Genomic DNA, 6,652 nt, shown 5'->3' with positions numbered 1-6,652 from the left:
GTGAATACCAGCGAAGAACTAGGTTTAGAACAAGTAATAACCTGCAAGACCAGAGGAGAGAATATCCTAGACCTACTATTTACTTCCCACCCAACTCTGATAGAAAAAATTAGGAGTTTACCACCCATTGGCAAAGCTGATCACGATGTCATCTTATGTGATGCAGCAGTGGAACCAGTAAGATCGAAACACCTTCGCAGAGAGATCTTTCTATGGAAAAGGGCCAATATGGATGCCATCAGAGAAGAAATAAAGAACAGCTATAAGGAATATGATAACATCAGAGACATCAATCTAATATGGACCAAGTTCAAGGGTATGATCAATGATTTGATGAGGAAACATGTACCAACTAAGTTTACTAGGTCCAAGCCATCACATCCATGGATTGATACCCGCCTAAACAGACTAACAAGGAGGAAGAATAGAGCACACCAAAAAGCAAGACGGACCAAAAACAACAGGGACAGAAATCGATACAACAAACTAAAAACATCATGCCAGCGAGAGATACGACTCTCAAGGGAAAAATACTTACAAGAAGTGATATGTGAGGATTCAAAGAGATTCTAGTCCTACATTAAACATCAAAAACAGGACTCCAGCGGCGTGTCTCCACTCAAGGGCCCCGATGGTCTGCTCCACAGTGACACAGTGTCCAAGGCAGAAATCCTAAACAACCAATTCCATTCGGTTTACACAAAGGAAGACCTTACAGATATGCCATCTAAAGGAGACAGCCCACACCCTACTATGAACAACATCCGCATAGGAAGTAGTGGTGTATGTAAACTCCTGAAGGGCCTAAATATACATAAAGCAACAGGACCAGATGCAATTCCATCAAGATTCCTCCATGACTTTGCAACAGAACTAACCCCAATCATGACAAAATTGTTCCTACTTTCACTTGATATCGGAAAAGTGCCAGACGACTGGAGAGAAGCATCTATAGTCCCCATATTTAAGAAAGGAGAGAGACATTTAGCTTCAAACTACCGCCCAGTCTCCTTAACTTCCATATCATGCAAGTTGTTAGAACATATTGTACACAGCCAAATCATGGATCACTATGACAGTAACCATATACTGGCAGATCAACAACACGGTTTTAGATCAAGACGATCATGCGAGTCGCAGCTATTGATTACAGTGGACAAGGTGGCCAAGTCACTGGCCCTTGGAGAGCAAGTAGATATAGTGCTGTTGGATTTCTCCAAGGCCTTTGACAAAGTGCCACACCAGCGCCTTCTACACAAACTGCACTTTTATGGCGTCAGAGGTAACACGTGGAACTGGATCAAGGATTTCCTGGCGAAACGGACACAGCGAGTCACCTTAGAGGGTCAGTCCTCTACCAGAGCTGATGTCATCTCCGGGGTTCCCCAGGGGACTGTGATGGGACCGTTACTATTTCTCACCTTTATCAATGACTTGCCGGAGCATACATCATCAGACGCAAGATTATTTGCTGACGATTGCCTGCTTTATCGAAGAATTAACTCTAGAGCAGATGCCGAACAGCTCCAAAAAGATCTGAAGTCACTAGAGAAATGGGAACGAGAATGGCAAATGGAATTCCTCCCCCAAAAATGCACAGTCATCCATGTCTCCAGGAAACAGCGTCCCATAACCAACAAATACCTCCTCCATGGACACACTCTAGAGTAAGTCAGCAGTGGAAAGTATCTAGGTGTAACACTAAACAATAGGCTGAACTGGACGGAACACATATATAATGTCCGAGCCAAATCAAGCAAGCCCCTAGGTTTTCTCCGTCGCAACCTACAGGGATGTAGAGCCGACATTAAATCTGCTGCTTACAGTACAATCGTCAGGCCCACCCTGGAGTATGCAGCGACTGTTTGGGACCCATATCAGCAAACCCAAATACAAATGTTGGAGAGTGTCCAGAGAAGAGCAGCAAGGTTTGTTAAGGCCAACTATTATGATAGAAAACCAGGCTGTGTAACATCTATGATGAAGGAACTACAATGGGAGCCCCTTGAAACACGCCGACTAAGATCACGGCTCATCATGATGTATAAGATCAGCAATGACCTCATTGATATCCCAGCAACATCATACTTAACACCAGGGGATACTCGGACAAGGGGCAGCAAATACCGTCAACCACTAACATACAAAGACGTGTACAAATTCTCCTTCTTCCCAAGGACCATCAGGGACTGGAACAGCCTGCCAGATCATGTTAAAGAGGCCAGTACCATCGACGGCTTCAAGAAGCAGCTAACCAACACCATAGCTGCTTCCTATCACCCTTAAGTGACATGCAGAACATTGTTTTTAACCGACTTTTAATTGTAAATAAGAGGCTTTTAGCTGTGTTCGACGTGCTATTACACTCGATATCGAGGCCAGCACTGAACAGGAAGAAGAAGAATATTGTCATCTTTTCAACCTGTATAGGGGATTAATTTCACGCATTGTAATTTTTGCGTTTCTCTCTCATCTGACATGATCGCTGTTTCTTGAATTCGCGGAATTGGTATATGATAAAATTTATCTCCCTTGTCTATATAACTACACATGTAAACGACATTCATCAGCGTCATGTCTTTATTTCAGCAGGTGTAGGTTAATATAAAATTGTTAGCTTTAATAAATAATTAATTAAAAAAAGTGCAGTTATAAAAAGTCCTTCACTCTAAATGTCAAATGACTTTCCTATATGCTATTACGATGAGTACATGTGCACCCAAGATCGTCAATACAACGCGGCGAAAACCACTCTACAGAAATAAATGTGTTTATGTAGTTCGATGAAATAATTTCCTTCCACATTTTCAGTAAGTTCGATATTTATTTGAGTGATTTTTTAAAACAAAAATGTCATTAAAATCAAATATATGCATGATTATGCAGGTAACAAATTCACGTGGTAACATTAGTTACGCAAGGGTAATCAAAACCCATGACCCACGTGTTTTGATTGATGAAACATGTAGCCTTGGCTATTGAACAGCTTTTGAACAAACACAATTTAATATCTGCTGATTTAAATTAAAGTAAAAAAAAAAAAAAAAAATAAAGCGTGATGATTATAATAATTGAATGACAAGTACTACTCGTAATTACTGAAATTACTATGTACTGCATGTACATATAATCAGCCTATAGCTTTCGTAGTCTATTCTCAAATTTCCAAATAAAACATGGAAATTATTTAAAATTCATTCACTGTTCCTTGAATTCACGGATTTATAAACACCGTGAATATAGCAAAAATTAACACCGCAAGTTATTTCCCCCCCATACAGTAGTTTAATGTTTGCTTCTTTTTTCCCTTTTTATTTGTATGAAGATATTTTCCCCTATTTCAACCAAATATCGCTATTGTTCCTAATCTTGACGACCCCGGCTCCTGGAATCAAAGGGTAAAAAAATCACTGCAGAGACAGGATTGTAGATTTGCTTTTTAGCTCACCTGAGCCAAAGGCTCAAGTGAGCTTTTCTGATCAAAATTTGTCCGTCGTCTGTCGTCGTTGTTGTTGTTGTCGTCGTCGTCGTTAACTTTTCACATTTTCATCTTCTCCTCAAGAACCACTGGGCCAATTTCAAGCAAACTTGGCACAAAGTATCCTTGAGTGAAGGGGATTCAAGTTTGTTCAATTGAAGGGCCACACCTTTTTCCAAGGGGAGATAATCATCAATTAGAGAAAAATTATTGGCATTATTAAAAAATCTTCTTCTCAAGAACCACTGGGCAAGGAAATATGAAACTCATGTGGAATCATCCTCAGGTAGTGTAGATTTAAATTTGTTCAAGTCATGACCCCCGGGGGTAAGGCGGGGCCAAAATGGCCGATCAAAGTTTTACATAGGAATATATAGGAAAAATCTTTAAAAATCTTCTTCTCAAGAACCACTGGGCCAGGAAAGATGAAACTCATGTGGAATCATCCTCAGGTAGTGTAGATTTAAGTTTGTTCATGTCATGACCCGCAGGGGTAGGGCGGGGCCAAAATGGCCGATCAAAGTTTTACATAGGAATATATAGGAAAAATCTTTACAAAATCTTCTTCTCAAGAACAATTGAAACAGGAGAGATGAAACTCATGTGAAATTATCCTCAGGTAGTGTAGATTCAAGTTTGTTCAAGTCATGACCCCGGGGTAAGGGTGTGGCAAAAATGGGCAACCACAGTTTTACATAGAAATATATAGGGAAACCTTTTTAAATCTTCTTTTCAAGTACTTCAAAGCCAGGATTAGTAATATTTATTATATGAAATCATCCTCAGGTAATATAGATTCTAGTTCGTTCAAATTATGATCCCCTTGGTAGTTAAAATTCAAGCCCCCCCCCCCCCCCCCCCCTCAGTAAACTTTCAGTTCTGATCTGATATGTGTTTTTTCCGAGGTGATGTGCTCAGGTGAGCGCTGTGGCCCCTGGGCCTCTTGTTTGCATATATATTTCTTTCCAATGCAAACGGCGTTAAATATCTCCTGGGCTCAAAATATTAGGCTTAGAAATATCTCTCGTAATCTGAAAAATTCTTTATCATATAGACATATAGAAGAAAAGATGTTCAGATATATAAAATCCTTCTTTTGGACAAAAATGGTGGGTAGGGGGTACCTTTTAGAAGCGTAGGCAGGACCATAGAGTGTTATGAGATAAAATGAGATTTATGCTCAAACACACAGAACTTGAATTTATTACCTTGACCTTGGGACCTCAAAATAAATAGAGATCTTCCTTAAGGACAGATGATACAAACAAAAAAATGGATGCCTGGTTTGGTATATATTTTTTGACCTAATTTCATTGCAAATGATGCAAATAATGAATTTTTAGAATACGAAGAAATTGTAAACCTTTTGCGACGGTCTAAATTCTATCCTTCTGAAACCTTCCTTATTATTCTATACAAATATTTTTCACTTCAAATTCAAAGTTAAAAAATACGCGGTGAAACTTATTTATATTATTCATTAAAACATGACCCAAGTTGTTATTTTCAAAATATTTAACAAAAGTTTGTATGTATCATCTGTCCTTAAGCCATATCTTGTTGTGGTATAAATGTGACTCCAAAGATCTCTTGAGAAATCAAACATTAATGAAATTGTAAAAGTAGAAAGAATTTTTTGATTAATGATTTTGACCTTTGACCCTTAAATCAATAGAAACTTTTCTAGGCTATAAGGAGTTTTTTTTGTATAATTTCATTGAAAAGCTCAAAGGCTTGTAACAAGGCACAATAACATTTATTGATAGGTAAAGGATTGTTCCATCAGGTTAGAGAAACTTTCTGCAAAGGAGTTGATCAGTCTTAGATGTGAAGGTAAGTTAAATTGCTGATTGTTTTAAAATAGAGTAAAAGACTTCATTTTTGATGCAAAAGTATATTATTGTAATTCTTTAAGGACATACGCAAGGTACCTTACCTACTGATAATTTTTCAAGATATTCTAAGTTTAAACTTATAATACCATTACATGTTCTAAGACAAAAAAATCAGCATGCCTTACCAGGGGTTTTGGAAAGATATCAAATTTTGAAATTTATTGCATTATTCAAAGAAAAATGTACAAAAATTACAAAACATAAAATTCTGATTTTTTTTTCATCAGAAATAGTTTTAGAAGAGGTGAACATATCCATATATAGAAGTTAAAAATATTTCACACAAATCCGTCATTTAGTGGAACTCTTCAACTCCAAGGAAGAACCCAATGAAGTTCAAACTACGTTGCGTATGACCTTAATAGCTTAAAATTTTTTATGTTATCTATACAAATTGTAGCATACTAATTCACAATGATTTTTACAATGAAATTTGTGAACTGACTGTCATAAATCCCCCCAAAGAGAAATCCTATATCATTTACCTGAATTAAACAACCACCTGTCTTACGCGGCAACGATCATGATTTTCAGAACCAGATTGTACAATTTCATGTAATTTTACCTTAAGTTTATTTAGTGACTCTATTTTTTTTAGCTCACCTGAGCCGAAGGGTCAAGTGGGCTTTTCTGATCACATTTTGTCCGTCATCCATCTGTCCATCTGTCTGTCTTTCTGACTGTCTGTCCGTCTGTTTGTCTGTCTGTAAACTTTTCACATTTTTGACTTCTTCTCAAGAACCCCTGGGCCAATTTCAACCAAACTTGCCACAAAGTATCCTTGGGTAAAGGGGATTCAAGTTTGTTCAATTGAAGGGCCACGCCCTCATTCAAGGGGAGATAATTGGGAGTTAATGAAAATTTGGTGGCAAATTTAAAAAATTTTCTTCTCAAGAACCACTGTGCCAGGAAAGATGAAACTTTAATGTGGAAACAACCTCAGGTAGTGTATATTCAAGTTTGTTCAAATCATGTCCCCCGGGGGAAGGCAGGGCCAAAATGGCCGACCAAAATTTTACATAGGAATATATAGGAAAATTCTTTATAAATCCTCTTCTCAAGAACGACAAAGCCATAATTCATCATTTTTATATAGAAGCATGCGCAGGTTGTGTAGATTCAAGTTTGTTCAAATCATGACCCCCGGGGGTAGGACGGGGCCAAACTGGCCGACCAAAGTTTTACATAGAAATATATAGGAAAATTCTTAAAGAATCTTCTCAAGAATGACAAAGCCATAATTCATCATATATTAGGGCTGTCACGGGTACCCGAAATG

Source organism: Saccostrea cucullata, unplaced genomic scaffold, assembly GCF_032062105.1.
Source record: "Saccostrea cucullata isolate Sc308-1 unplaced genomic scaffold, CSIRO_AGI_Scuc_v1 ctg1105, whole genome shotgun sequence".
Classification (NCBI taxonomy): domain Eukaryota; kingdom Metazoa; phylum Mollusca; class Bivalvia; order Ostreida; family Ostreidae; genus Saccostrea; species Saccostrea cuccullata.
Note: the sequence above shows the minus strand (reverse complement) of the source record.